The 16,463-nt window shown below is 33.5% G+C and overlaps 2 pseudogenes; both read right to left on the minus strand.

Moving 5' to 3' along the window:
* Positions 1–5,214, minus strand: part of LOC131036900 (sphinganine C4-monooxygenase 2-like) — a 34,653-nt pseudogene extending 29,439 nt beyond the window's left edge.
* Positions 5,215–15,155: 9,941 nt separating this feature from the next.
* On the minus strand, positions 15,156–16,322 carry LOC131057804 (sphinganine C4-monooxygenase 2-like; annotated as a pseudogene).
* Positions 16,323–16,463: the final 141 nt, after the last annotated feature.

A 16,463-nucleotide genomic window follows, 5' to 3' on the forward strand; every position in this document is an offset into this window, starting at 1 on the left:
TTTTCTGATTGGTAGTCTTCATAAGCTGGTAAGACATTCCTTCTTGTTAAGTATTTGCATAGCCATGTACCAACTACCACAATAGACCCAACTGGATATTGAAAACCATCATCATCTACTTGATCACATATCAACTTTTTCTTAGGTTCTACACATCTAGCTAGCTAATACTCAACCTGCTCATCATTATCCTCAGGTGCAACAACAACATACACATGTCCTAGAAAACAAGTTAAAGTACATGTAGAAATAAAACTTGTTACAATTTATAATTCAAATATGTAATCATAAATTATATGACAATACATAAAAATATATAATTTAAAGTTATAAACAATAAATTGAATAAAATTACCAAGTTGTATGAGGTCTGAAACACGATCATAATCTTCTGATGCAAATGCATGATCGGGGTCTTCATTTCTTTTGACATCTTCATATTGTGTCTCAGTAGGTGTTAAGGATTTGCGTTGCCATTCTTTGACCCATTCCATATTCTCGCATTCTTCCCATTCACCTGCAACACAAAATTGACAAAAACATGCAAGCTCTCTAGTCCATATAGTCCAAGTGTTAGAATTAGAACTCTTAAATGAATGCCATCTAGCTGACCCATTGAGTGTATCACAATCATATCTTGGAAGGATATTCTCCTCTTTAACTAGCCAGAAGAAACATCTAATTGTAGGGTTCTGACTTGATCCTGTGGATAAATCTGCACTACACCAATCCATAATTGCACTTGCATTTTTAAATTTAGCCTTTTCCTTGAATTTGAGTTGCTCTCTCCAAAGGGTTCTCTTAACACATGCACCAACACCGTCATGTTCTCCTTTCCCATTTCCAACCTCAAAAAAACTCCAAATGTGTTTGATATTAGTTTTCTTATGAATCCTACTCAACCAATAAAACATTCTAGCATTCTTGAATTGCCTTGTGCAATTATCAGACCATATTAGATGTTGTGTCATCTGAATTTCTCTCTCCCTCAAATTCTGTAAAAAGGTCTTGAAGCAAAACTAGACAAACTCATATGTGTGTAATTTATTATCACTTATATAGATATGGTACTCTCTCAAAATTTTGTGATCCTATTCTGTACTATCTGGTGCATGCTTATAGACAATATGGACAAAAATTGATACTTGCACTAAATTGTAGTATTGTGATTGGACCTCATCTTGTGGTGCAAGCGTGTAGTTCTCTGCAAAATCAATAACCAAAAGTATACTACCAACAGGAAATGTATCCTTACATATTCGAAACTAACCATCGAGCCATCTAGCATTTTGAGTGTGTTTAACATATTTAGGTATGATGTTACTCTTGAATTCATTCATAAATGCATGAACACTAACTTTTTCAGTGATTAGATCGCATTGTTTTCCAACCTTTCCATCCTTTAGTGGACACTCAATAGTTTTAAATCTTTTAACATCAACTAATTGTTGTCCAAAATCATTTGAAAGATTTTCATGCAAACATTCATCCAACAATGCAAGATTGCCACATATATCACATACACCAGAAACACATGCATTGAAAAGAAAACTTTGTTCATTTAGTGGGTTGCAAAACAAACTTGAAATAAACTCCTTTGTAGTTTCAGGTGATATATTTATACCACATTCTTGGAACATTCCATTACTATTCATGGTAACACGTATATATCGAAATACATCATAATGGTAGCGAAATTGAACATGAGTTTTGCAAGAACATGTGACTCTTTCCTTGTTAATTTGAACATACCAAGGTTTACACTTTTCAAAAGACCTTTGACAAATGCTAATAGTCAAAACCTTATCATCCAAATTTTTTTTATACAATTCAGTTTGAGTCATGTCCAATAGGTGTTTTGGATGTGGATCACGAATTTTTGACCCAACTCTTAATTTAAGAACATCTTTAACATTAGGTGATACTCTCGTATTATCGTGCCAAAATTTTTCGATCAATTTTTTGACTTCACCAGTAAGTTTCATATCAAACCTTGGTAGTCTACCACTAAAAGTCCACAATTTGTTTGCCGGATCACTTTCAAAATTAACTCTTCTTTCTACAGTGCTTGACAAAGTTTTGCGATTAATATTAAGATATCCACTTGTGTTACTCATCATTCTTTTATTAGAAGTTGTTTGGCTTACTAAAGCTATTGTTATTGCCCGTCGTGTTGCATTTTTATCTTTAGAACAACTTTTCTTTCCATTTGTATCAAAGGTGCTAGCAACAGTCGATACAACTTGTTTTAAAGACTCGTCCTTCTTCTTGGATTTGACATAAAAGCCTAACTTCTTCATCACTTTTCGCATTTTAGTCATTTTAATTAGTTTTACCATTAATTGACATTGAAACCCAAATTTCTTATTATAAAAAAAAATGTCTAAACAATCTATTTGCATGTGTCCTAATCTGTCTCCATGAAACCAAGCTAGGAAGGTTGTCTAGTACATCACTTTTAATTTCAAAATTTTTATTCATTTGATTATCATTCAAATGTGTTTCATTTTAAATTGGTGTTTCCATGTCTACATACACATTATTGGTTTTAGTTGCAGGTGGATTTTCAATTTCATTTGGAGTTTCAAATTTGGTTTCAATTTCAATTTCAAGTTGAGATCTAGTTTCATTTGGGATTTCAATTTGGATTTCAATTTCAGTTTCAAATTTAGTTCTAATTTCATTTGGGGTTTGATTTTCAATTAGAATTTCATTTAATAAGTAACCTACTTCTACTAAATCACCAATTTCTTCATGAGAAAAAACATAGGGTTGTGAAGACATACATGTATCCAATAATGGATTAGAAGATGCACCTGAATTAAATGGTTCTATTGTGTTTCCTTCGTCAGCATTTATCATCTCATTGATGTTCTCATCTTCTAAAATGATTGTGGAACTTGAAGCTCCTTGTCTCATTATTGATCTTCTCTCTCATTGACGCATTGCCTCCTCCCTATTTGCTGCAATCTCCTCAGTTGTCAGAACCTTCCTTTGCCTCTTCCTGCATTGATTTGATCCCATGGCTACACCAAAATTTGAATTCGAATCAATCTCCTTACCAAATTGACAATAAGACAAACAAAGATAATGATTAATCAAAACATTCTCTTTGTAGATTGTACCTACGAGGCAATGATTGAAAAATAATTCAATCATTGGGATTTGTGCTTGTGGGCCAGATTCTGGCCCAACAGATCTTTTCAGAAATGGGTGCCCGTTATTGAATGAAACAGGTGCCCATTTTTTAAAGCAAGCGCCCATTTTTGAAAATGGGCACCCATTTCGCTTTCAACAGTACAAAGCGAAACGGGTGACCGTTTTTTGAATTTAAAAAACGGGTGCCTGTTTGTTAAAATTAGGGGCGGGAAACAACCCTTAGCTTTTTTTTTTTGCTTCGGGATAGGCTTGGTCCCACCAAGCCTATGCTTGGACCTCCAAAAAAATGACTAAGGTAAAACGACATAAGATTTCTACCTTGGCCTAATTTTTTGAGGGCCTTTTTGATTGAATTTTTTGATGAAACAAAAACCCATTAGAGTTTTTAGCATCCTGATTTCAGAAATGTAAATTTCATAGTGATAAGATTACTTTTACTATTTTTGTATTATTTATTAATCAAAAGTGGAACCTAAACCTAAAATACCAAGGTTCACTAAAACTTTAATAACTTTTTTGTTTTTAGGATTTTAGAAAAAAAAATTATATGACATCAATCTACATACAATTATTTTGAATATAAAAAAAAAATTGAAAAATATGAAATTTTCATCAAATTATGGTGGTCGTACACCCGATGTTTTGAAAATATACTTTATTGTGAGTTAAAAATTAATAAAAAAATATATATTCAATAAAAAAATAAGAAAAAATATTCTCATCAATATTTGGTGTCTTAGGTATCATTTCCCAGAAGGATTTGCAAAAATTCATTTATTTGCATCAAAAAAGGGTGGTCATACACATGTGTGGTATGGTCCTGAAACAGGCATTTTGAAAAACTGGTTTTTAAACATGCCTACTAAAAAGGGATTTCTAGCATGTGGGTATGAAAATAAATTACATATTTGAAAATTAGACTCTGAGCACTACATTTTCTATTGCTGAAGTTTTTTGAGATTCAATCTCTAAGTGCATCAAATTTTGACATCAATTGACATAAAATTTGAAAAACAGAGAAAACACTTCGACTTTTTGCCCAAAAGTGGGACTCAACTTCTTGTAGCCACCCTATAATAAACAATAAAATATTATAATTTTGTAATATATATTTGATACTTGTAGAAATTGTTTCAATGATTAAATTATTTTATGTTGAGAAATAAAATATTATCTTCACCTAGGGGTTCATTTGGCTCAAAACACATGAATACTACAATAAATTTTACCTCAACCATGTTTAAATTTATCTAGTTTCTCTCTCATATGAAACAAATGTTCACTTGGAGCTACACATAGTTATGAGTTGTCACAACTCAACTGACAAACACATTCACACCTACAGGCTACTTCACTGCTTAGGTTGTTGTCTCTATTCTCTACTCATTCTCTAGAGCTACTAAATATGGAGGAAATTCTCCCTTTTTGTCTACTTTTGATCTTCTCAAAAAATTCCCCTTCAAATTCAAATTCAAAATTACCTACCACATTTACTCCTCTGCAGTCTTGTTGTTCATGTCAGGAGTTGTTGGGAGGAAGATCCCAACACGATCTTCCTCCAAGTTGTTTTTGTTGTAGCACTCTTGACAGGTAGGTGAGGTTTACGTGGGGGCATACTGGGCAGCTCAGACAATAAATTCCAATATTAAGCACTTGGGATAAGGTGTAGCATTTATTTTTCACAACATGATAAAGCTCAAAAGAGAAATAGAATTTATGCATACGACAACCACTATCAACTAATGAAAAAGCAACACCAATACAATAAATTTTGATTATTATCAGATGCAAATGACATACCCTTAATAACAAGAGGGCAACCAGAGCCTAAATTGACTCTTGAAACATCACCCCATTGACAATAGTACTCCTAGATACCAAATTTTTTATTCTTTTCTCATCAACAATATGCAATTTGTAGCCATCAAAGTGCTGCAAAAAAATGTAAAAGCTAGAATATATCCATTAGACAATAATAGGTATAAAGGTGCCCAGAGCCTCATCTATTCAAAAAATATCTTTCCATAGACCCATTATATGCCCAAAAACCACCATTACTATCTTTCTCACCATTTTATCATTCCAAGCATCTCCAAAATTAGCACATTTCCTTCCTTCTTCTCCAACCCACAAAGATAATCAGTAGTAAAAACAACAAAATTATAAACAAGCCAGTAGGACTAGGTATTAGAACAAAATCATATTTTTTACTTCAATATCAACTACAAAATCCATGAAAGTCTCTGAAAACACTAGCTAATCTAAAATCCTTCAATGGTCGCCTACTCATTACTCCACCATTTAAATCATTAATTCTAGAAAATCCCCATAAAACACATTTACTAGAGAAATTATTCTTAATTACAAATTCTAAATGATATATTAGATTTTGAAGATTTTTTTTGGGTTGTATCTACATGTGACTTAACTGCTTATAGCTATTGATTTGTCTTTTGGGTAGTAACGATGGATGTTGTGGCATCCGTTATGCATGCAAGGGTCAAAAAGTACACTTTTCAAATTGTCGCTTGATACCTATTTAAATATACCCCAATAACTATGCACTTAAAATCACCAATACTTATGCACAATTACCCCAATAGTTATGTGCTATGGGTACCAATAAGAGTTCACATGGGCAAATTATGACCCAAAAAAGCTAAAAAAATGAGAGGCTATTGGTACATTTGTAATCTATTAATGAGCTTTTAGTTATTTTTATTTTATTTTCTTAAGGCTACTAATTGGGAGGTTGGGTGTGCAAGGAGTGTACGATTATTAGAACATGAACAATGATTGATGCTCTTCCCCTAGTTGCTTTTGACCAAATCCCATTTCACAGCTTTCGTGCACTTAATAGCATTTTTGACAACTTCTAATAGTTTTTTTGTAAAACTAATCTTTCTTGCGTTTTGTTATCAAGTTTGGTTGGTTTGTCGTTATTGTGGTCTTAACATCTCATTAAACACATTCTAAAACATCTCAAGCAAAGCATTGTCAACTAGGGTTATATTGTTATTTTCATTACATCTAATTAGTTTTAGAAGTAGTTAGAACAATTATCTAATTATTGATTATCCAAGTCTTTAAGTTACTTTATTTACTTATGTTAAACTTGGGTGCTTTTTTCTATTATTAAATTAGACTAATAGTAGCTTAAGTTGTCTCGTTCATTATAATAATAACACTTCGCACTGGCTAATTTAATTTTACTTCTAGGTTTGCATATAGGGTTTCATTTATGCTTTCATAAAGATTCAATTATTCATTGTAATATCTTTTTGTGAAATCAATACAAAATTCTTAGGCCGTGTTGAACAAATTATCTTTACTTGATATTTCTTTGTGACAATTGGTATGCTTGTAGATGATTATTGGCTTGTAAAGTTGAATCTTCAACTTCGACATGATATCAAAGTAGATCCACTATGTTCCTATCTATATTCTTGCGGGATCTAGCCTTGAGGGATTTTTTTAATGCACATTAAGCTCAAATAGAATTTTTCATCGCATTCACAACATCCCAAAACCTATAGATTGGTTGTCATTTTGTCACAATTTGAGTAGTTGAAGTTTTGGGTCATTTACCATGAGAGCATGTAAATTGAGTCAAAATATAATAATTAACAAAAATTTGAGTATTGTAGAGCGAACATAACTGCCATCATTCTTAGAGCACCTGAGGACCCTAAAAAAGCCTGTTCAAATGCAGAAATATGAGCAGTTGAAAAAAATGTTTTTTTTTTTAATTGCTTGGGATTTTCGTTCAACTCCATATAGAAATATATGACTCCCAAGCAACCCATTATTCTGCATAGGAAAGAAAACATTTGTAGGTTTATAAATTTTTATTTTTTGAAAATTATTTGCAAATCATACTTATAAAAAAAAGTTTCAAACATTAAAAAAAAGACATTAAAACTGTCTGCATAGGCCTGCACCTATACTATACAACCCTACCAATGTAGACATTTGTACCTAGGAGAAAGTGCATAATGTTAAACCCTAAATTTGGTGGAATCCCTATTTTTAGTTGCCTTCTAACTTTAGCAAGTCTTTCTAAATTTGATAGGAGATAATATTTCATCCAGAAAGGCATATTTTGGTGGATTTTTTAGACTAATACTTTATTCTAGTAGGAAATATTTTGGAATATTCTATTTTTGGACCTCCTTTTTTTATTTTGACATGTGTGTGTTTTTTTGGCCATATCTCGGTTATACATGTTCAAAATCACATAAAAGAGATATTGTTTGAAAGATGGTTCTGACATTGATCCAATGGTGCTATTATTTTTCTCATATTTTTGCTTTAGTTTTTTGTACCAGGCTTGTTAAATAAATGTTCAATTTTGCACATTTGGATTCTATTTCTACAAATGATTAGGCTTTAGAAAGTTGGTGGAGTTCGCTACCCAAATATCAAGTCCATTTTTCCATAATTTGTACCAAGTACTCAATTATCTTAGTTTTATTCATTTCTTACTTATTTTTATTTATCAACTTTAAAAGTTGCAAAAGGCTTATTTTTTCTTATTGTGTCGGGATAGAATCATCATCATTCAATTTTTCATATTGTCTTAGCCCTTTCCTAATCTAAAAACCAATTCCATTGGTAGAACCCTTTATTGAGAAACTTACACCCCATAATAATTATAGTTGGAAGAGAAAAATGATTAGATTTGTTCGAGTTAGGTGTTTATGGTCTTATTTAGTTAAGACTCAACCAAATTCAACCCATTGATTTGAGATACTTCAGTTTCAAAACAAGATGGATGAGGCTATAGGTTTGATTCAAGGCCTACATGTTTCAAATATTCTCTAGTTCCGTATTGATTCTTACAACTCTCCTAAGGATATGTGGCTCAAATTTGAGCAGATGTTTGGGGGTATTAGTGAGTTCCATTGACTTCAGTTCATGGGATAGATATGATATCATTGGTACCTTATTTCTTCCTCCCATTTAGGAATTTTTGGAGAAATTAGAATCCATTTAATCACGTCTACAAGGTTGTGTCGAGGAGAAGATTGACAACGGGTGCATCTTTCTAATTATATCAAAGCTTTATATAGTCTTTTAGTTATTTTCTTCATCATTTTATTCCATCATGGTTTCTTTGGGTATTGCCTTAACTATGCCTTCATTTGAGGTGTTTTGTGAGCACTTGACATGAGAAAATGTCAAATTATCATAGCTTAATTTAGTTTTTAGTTTCAAATCATAGGCTTTGGCTACTCAAATATCATTTCCTACTCAATTAGCTTTAGAGTCTTGAATGCACATTATTTATATTCTTCATCCTCCCCCAAGAGGTCTTTATGTGGGAAGGACAAGTCTAAGTGTGATCATTGCACCAAAATAGGACATGGTTAGCATCATTGTTATGTAAAGGAAATTAATGAAATGAAATATCTTCTTCGAAATAATCATATTCTTGAGTACTTTCATCTAGTGCATCCTCTTCTAGCACTTTAGAACCTACACATTTTGGGTCAACTTATATAACATGTGGTGAAGACATGATGAAAGACCATGCTCTCTTTGCATCGACACACCTTCAATCTAGCTATAGCTTCTCGATTCAAGATTCACTCATCATATGACATCATTCAAGGGTAAACTCTCTTCTTTTGAGAATCATACAATTTCACACATTTTGATGTGTAATAAGACTTGCATGATTATTACTGGGAGTGGTTTTATTGAGGTTGATAGTGTCACATTCAATAATTTTTTCTTTGTTCCTTCATTATTTTCCAGCCTCCTTTCCATAGATACCAAATTACTCATAGTGGGATAGGCAAGATAGTTGAGTTCACTCCAATTATTTAGTTCTCATTAGAGATTTACATAATAGAGAGCTTATTGTAGTTGGTAGTTTTGATCATGCATCATGGCTATATGAGTTCTAAGATTTTTCTCTTATCAAGAAAGTAGTTCCATTGACTGGTCCTTACTCTCATGCATCTAGAGTGGGTTAGGTATGTAAGAAGAGGGTTGGTCACTTGAACCTACATGTGAGCTTCAATTATCCACAATGGTTCTTGAGACTCATGTTGTGCCTCCTTATCCAACTCTTATTTCTTTAGAGGTCAGTTCAGTTAAGCAAGTTGATTGTTCTCTTCTAGTTTCAACTTTGTGGGATCAGTAATTTCTAGATATGTAGGGTTATTTGATATATCACATACTCTAAACATTGGGGACATGATTGAGGATATTCTATTTGCCTTTAATAAAGTATTTTGCACTCTTGTCGTTGCATCTCCAGTGCCTTCAATAGTTGTTCATTAGGTATATTCATAGTTGTTTGGGTTTGCTTTAGTTGATTTGGCATCTCTTGATTCAGACATGCGTACAATATATTAGACTTCCATGAAACACATCTTGAGGCTATTCCTTCTGGAGTTTCTTCTACCTTACCCATTTGATTTATTTCTTTTCTCTCCTATGGGGGGATCTTGATTCTACCTATGAGGGAAACATTTGGAGTCCTTCATTCTTAGTCATATTTACTCTTTTTTTTTAAATGTCTTTTTCTCTTTTGGAGATAATTTTTCTTCCACTAGGTTTTTCTCCTTTTCTCTAGTTGTGAGAGTTGCAAAAGTTTGTACATGGGTACTTAATTAGGCCTTGTTGTTGAGACTCATTCATGCTTTCATCTTATAATTTTTAGCTACTTCCTAAGTTAATATTAAAGGGGGTAAATTGGAGTAATTAATATAATTATCTAATTATTAATTAATTAAGCCCTTTAATTACTTTTTCACTTAAGCTAAACTTAGGTGATTTTTTTTTTAATAAATTAGGCTAATATTAACTTAAGTTGTCTTGTTCATCAAGATTCAGACACTTGGCACTAGCTAATTCAATCTCGCTTTAGGGTTTTCATCTAAGGTTTCATCCATCCTTTCATAAGAATTCGTTCATTCATCATAATATATCCTTTTCTACAATCAATATAAAACTATTAGGTTGTGTTGAGAGAATTGTGCTTGCATGATCTTTCTTTGTCACAGTTGGTGTCCTTGCAGATGATTCTTAGCTTGTGAAATTGAATAATCAACTTTAAAAATTAGTATTGTTTTTCTTAATAATGTGTATTCAATTTATTTTCTACGTAAAAATCATGTTTTCATTTGTATCTATTTCACGTATAAATTCATTTTAAGACATAAGAATAATGCTATAGTTTAGATATGATTTTTATATAAAAATTTAAAAAATGACTTGGTAGTTAAAAAAATGAAGAATAAAGATTGAGATTATTAAAAGATAAATTATGTGATGTATTTCTTCACAAACCTTTCAAATGACATGAAGTTCAATGCACCATTTTAGTTTTCTCTCATGTGTATACTATTTTTTCATGACCATTTAATTATTCTTTATTTTTCCTTTTATCTTTAATAAAGTAATTCTTCTATTAAATTATTCAATTATAAATGATTAAATCACTATAATAATGTTGTTACTAGCATATCTAATACTTACAAAAAAATTATGTAAAATGTATTAAGAGATATCCTTCTTGAGATACCTATTAAGAGAGATGATATATAAATGAAATAAGAACCTTGAAAAATATTTCTCTTGGAATATTTTACATATATTATTTAAAATATAGATATGCTAGTTTATAGGATGTACAGATTTGAATTGAAGAAAAAAGCTAACACGCTTAATTTCTACAATCTTTAGGAGTTCATTTTTATGCATTCTACATTAATTTTCCCATAAATATTGAATCAAAAGTGTAGGTATTATCTAAGAAAAAGGATAAAAAGAAAGATAATATTGGCAAAGGGCTTGGTATTTTTCTTGGCCATACATGCAACCTTATATAAAGTATAATATAATGAAATATATATCTATCTTAACTCAACAATTCTACTTTTGTTAAAGAAATTCTCACCCACCATTCCATTCATCTTTTCTACATACAACTCATCAACTTCACTTTTATAAGTTTATGAAAAATAACACATTACCTTTATGATTTATCTCTTCTCTTCTATTAATGATGCTGAAACTCCTTTTGTATATGCAACCTCCTTATCTTCCATGGTTGTTCCTTTTAAAAAACAAATTTTATCTACACTCTCCTCATTTCCTTCTTCATCCTTTAACATGAGAATTTAATCTTCTTTACTGCCATCCACATGACATGTTGCTCCTTCTCTTCTACATGCATTCAGAAGAATGTTAACACAATCATGGAATTTATTTATTCCCATCTACACATCTTTTCTCTCTTTTTCAAACTCATCTATCCTCCTCTCTTCAAAGGATTGTTATATTATTCTGATGTCTTCTTTCAATAGAAGATCACCCAAGTATCTTCATCAATTTTCACATCAAATTCAAAACTCCCTAGATCTAATTTTTGAGTTGGTTCATCTTCATTTCCTACACACAAAAGATCACTTGCAAACATACTAACACAAGAAGAACAATGGAAATCAGCGTCACTCATTTTTTGATTTTTTCCATCCTCTTTCTCATTAGTATCTTTCTATTTTAAGCCATTTTCAAGGACATCCAATTTGGATTTAATTTTTTTCAATTCTTCTTTGAGCCTTTTATTTTTCTCTTTTTTCCAATATTGTTCCTAGAATAGAATTCTTAAAAATCTCTTCAAATTTACCTTCATCATTTTTTTTGAAGACATATTCTTTTAAAGACATATTCTTCTTCATGTTCTTTTCATGTAGAATGTCCTTTAATAATTCGACATGCACACTATGAAAGAGGGGAAAATAAAAAATATAGTGAATTGATGCAATATTTATTGGATCATTATTTGTTTTTGTTAAAATTTATCACGATCCCCATTCATATGACCCCATTACACCCCTTTTTTCTAACTTTGAAAATTATTCAATACAAATAACCCAATTAGGTTTGTAGAAGAATCCTAAGAAAAAAGTACAATTTGGTGACATAAGTCATTAATCCAAATGACCTATTATAAATAGTTAAACTTTTCTTTCATATTAGCATAACTATTGCACAATAATCAATATAGTTCAAGGAAACATTTTAATTTACCTATAGTTATTATTTTTGGAGATACGATGTCGTGGATAACAATGTCGTCTACCGATGCCCTACGACCGGCTACTGCTGTCGTCCTGCCTCCCGCTCGATCCCCTGGTGAGGTTGTTGTCCTGCCTGTGGCTCCTGTTCGCTCCCCTGGTGCCGATGGTGTTTCCCCTCCGTGTGCTACAAATGGGGGATCCACAAGGATTTCTGTCTGTGCCATGGTGGGGGGTTCTTCGCCTCCCACTTCAGATGCTCGACTACCACCTTCAGCATGGGCCTTTCCCTCTTCGAGGGTGGGTGTTGTGTCTTCTCTACCTCCTAGGGGTACCTTTGCTGGGGTGAAGAAGAAGGTTGTCCTTATGGCTGAACCTTGTAGGTCCAAGATTGATCATGCATCTATCGTTAATACGACGGACGGTGATCCGGTGCTTTTGGCACCCTCTGCTGCGGATCGGGCTGCCTGTGGCTTGGGGCCTACGACTGTTCCTATGTGCAAACCCTTGGCTTTTAGGGTGTCTACTGAAACTACAAAGGAGATCATCCACAATTCCTCTGTGTTTGAGTCTCATGGATTGATTTGTAGGTTTCGCGGCATTTGGCCAAGCCTTCCTCAGCTGCACACTTGGATTTTCCAAAGCTGGGAACTGATCTTAAAGGGTTCAGTTAACATTTTTCCTTTAGCCAAGGGTTTTTGGATTGCTAAATTTGAATATGATGAGGATAGATCAAAATTTTTATGTAACAATCCTTTTAGCTGGGAGGATAAATTTGTTTTGATGGTTAAACCCCGGTTCTCAGATTTTAACCCACCTACTGATTCATTTAATGAGATTCCTATCTGGGTTAGGCTCCCGAACCTTCCCCTTCATCTATGGACGGACTCTCTGCTAAAGGAAATGGGGGAGGCTTTAGGCGAATTCCTAATGATTGATAAGGATTCTTACCATATTTATCATTCTACTTATGCTCAGATTTTGGTTAACACTGATGTTTCTAAAGGGCTCCTAGCTGAGATTGAGATTGAATCTTCCTTGGGATCTTGGGTCCAACCGCTCGACTTTGAGGGTATCCTCTTCAGATGTGGAAATTGCTTCTAGGCTGGCATGTTTAAAAAAAAAAAATATTTGTTTCTTGGTGGAAGGGTGCCTCCTCGAAACACTACTATTTTGTTCGAAAGAAAAGCTTCTCCCAGGTGGTTACGTAGGTTCCTTAGGTTGATGGTATTGCGCCTCTAGCTGTTGCCTCTTGTTTAGGTGTTGCTTCGCCCTAGGTGTGTGTGGATGCTTGTGGTGGCATTTCGACTGATCGTTTGAAGGATGCTAGATCTTCTTCTTTGGTGGACAACCTTCCTGCTTCCTAGATTGTTGTTGGATCTTTGTCTGATCCTCAGATTTCTATTGTCCCTACCTCTCCGGATGCTGCCTTTGTTCCTCCTGGTGATGCGAGGTCCTCTATTCTGGACCCGTCTTCTTGGCAAAGGACTGCTGCTAGGGTTGAGGAGGGATGGATTACTGTTAGAAGTAATAAATCGAAATTGTCTCAGTCCTCTTTTGATATGACCCTTCGATCCCACAAGGTTAGGTCAAATTCTTGATCCGTCTTGGTAGGGTTGGGGCAGCTGGTTTTTGCAGCCTGTTGGTTTCTGTTGAGGGTCCTTCTTGTGCTATCCCCCATCTTTTGTATGGCTGTGCCGAGTCTCTTTTGTGTTCTGTTTCTTTGGGTGGACTTTCAAGCTTATCTTTCGGTTCGGGTTGCAGGTCCTTCCAAAACATGTTTTGTATAGGGTTTCATGTCCCTTCAAAACTTGTTTTCCCCTATTCAAAAACATTTTAATTTACCACATAGATAAGGATATACCATTTTCAAATTGCAACAAGGTTTAGATGAGATGTATGCTACTTTTGTAACATAACATGCACATAACAAGATACACCATGCAAGACTCCTTCAAATAATCATACGGTGCCATAACTACTCCATGTCTGAACAAATATTTCCTTCATATTCAAATGCATCCATTACATAAGAGTACAGCTTGCTAAATCATAAACCAAAAAATAACAAGAAGATTTTGTAGTCAAGCCATTCAAAAACAATACACAAAAAAAATATGAAAATGAGAAGGAATTCACATAATCAAAGAAAACATCATCATCCATATCGACTACACTATAATACTTTGATAATTGAAGAATATCTTAAATATAATATTAAAAAGAATAGTCATATCATGTGCTGTGTTGGCATGTAAAAGATTTCACAATGGTGATATTTTAGATGCAATTGATTCATTGGAAAGAAAACACTTGTGCTTTTTGGTTCCTGACAGCAGACAGAGGAAAGCATTTTGTTCCATCCCATTGAAGGAAAACAGCAAAGAAAAGAGGTGTTTTCTTAAACGTGTTTGCAAATGACAGCACCCTCCTCCCTTGTACTATAATTATTTCTATTTCTGTACATGCACTTCCAATATTACTGTCAACTAAACCTGCAGCTTTGTGTATATGATTTTAAATATTACAAAAAGGGTTGCTACCTTTCTATTCTATTCCTGATCCCCACCTTTTCTCTTGTATATTTTTTAAGACAATTTTAAATTTAAGAAAGACCTGTAATCATGCATTTGGAAGTATTGAATTGACTACTTCGTTAAATGCACCATCTAGAAGAACATATATGGGAATTCTGGCACAATTTAGGAATTCAGATAGAACATATATGAATGAAAGATATCATTGAAACTCTTTACTAGTACTACAGTGATCTATCTAACATCAATCCTTAAAAAACTCTTTGTCACTCTGTCTAAAGTACAACTTACAAAGTTGAATTTGCATATGTAGTACAGTTAACATTATTGATTAAGGAATTCAACAAAACAAATAGGTACTAGGATCACTAGGCAATATGGTGGCAGAATACATCTCTACTTGAAAGAAATATAGTTCTAAAAATTATTCCTCTTTGGCTGATGAAGCTTCATATCCACCATCTGGTCTTTTCACGAGGGTTAAGGCATATGGGTCCCAAGAAGTTTGTCCCAAAATATGAAGAAGGGCTGTGAAAAGTCGTATTTCATTCCATGCAGCTGGTGATGAACGTCATGATATGCTGCGTTGTTGTGGAAAAAGATGTGAAAAGGATTTCCAGGCAGCAGGATTCCACAATGATCATCTACAGCCTTAATTGTTGCAAAGGAGGAAAAGAATATGAATGTTCGGGGTGTCATCCCTGAGAAAAGATATGACACAGCACCACCAATTGTATCTACAAGAAAACCCTCCAATGGATGGTTGTACATTGCTCCAAAGGGCCAAGGCACTATAAGCTTATGGTGTCTTGAATGAATAGTCCGATACAGAAACTTGTTATTGTGCATATAACGGTGGAGAAAGTACTGCCATGTATCGCATACAAACATGTCTACCAGGAATTGTCTGGCCTGTACCATAAGTGAAGGCTGTAAAGTTATACCAGATTCTCCTGCATCTCCTGTCACCTGTGCTCAATCAACGATCATAAGTTCCCCTCAGTTTCTAATTGGTTACGAAACCGATAAGCCAATTATCATAAAATGTTGAAAACCTAAAGAAACAGTGAGAATTTCCAGAATAATTGAGATCCTACTGAATGTTTTTTTAAAGCCTCTAAAACGTGGATCTCAATATAACCTACAATCACAAATTTGGAAGTCCAAAAAACTCATCACAGGCTCAGATTCAAATGCCCAAAATTATGCCAGCTATCTACCCATACTAATCAGAAACCAAATCTCAAGAGCTTGAGATAAGTTGTAGCATTGCTTTGTCATAACATGATTTATCTCAAAAGAGAAATAGAATTTATGCATGCCACAACCTTATAAAGTGATGCAAAAACAACAGCAATTCAATAAATTTTGGCTATTATCAGATGCAAATGACATACCCTTAATAACAAGAGGGCAACCAGAGCCTGAATTGACTGCTGAAACAACACCCCTTTGACAACAGTACTTCTAGACACCACATTTTTCAGTTTTTCCTCATCAACAGTATGCCAGAATATACCCAATAGGCAATAATAGGTACAAAGGTGCCCAGAGCCTCATCTGTCAGAAAAAAATCCTTCCATTGACCCATTATATGACCAAAAAACACTAATCTCCTCTGCACAATTCCTTTCTTAGTTTCCAACCCAGTAAAAGCAACAAAACTATAGAAAAGCTAGTAAGTATCAGAACATAAACACAATTTTTACTTCAACACAATCCCTGAAATCAC

This window comes from Cryptomeria japonica, chromosome 8 (genome assembly GCF_030272615.1).
Source record: "Cryptomeria japonica chromosome 8, Sugi_1.0, whole genome shotgun sequence".
In the NCBI taxonomy this organism is placed as follows: domain Eukaryota; kingdom Viridiplantae; phylum Streptophyta; class Pinopsida; order Cupressales; family Cupressaceae; genus Cryptomeria; species Cryptomeria japonica.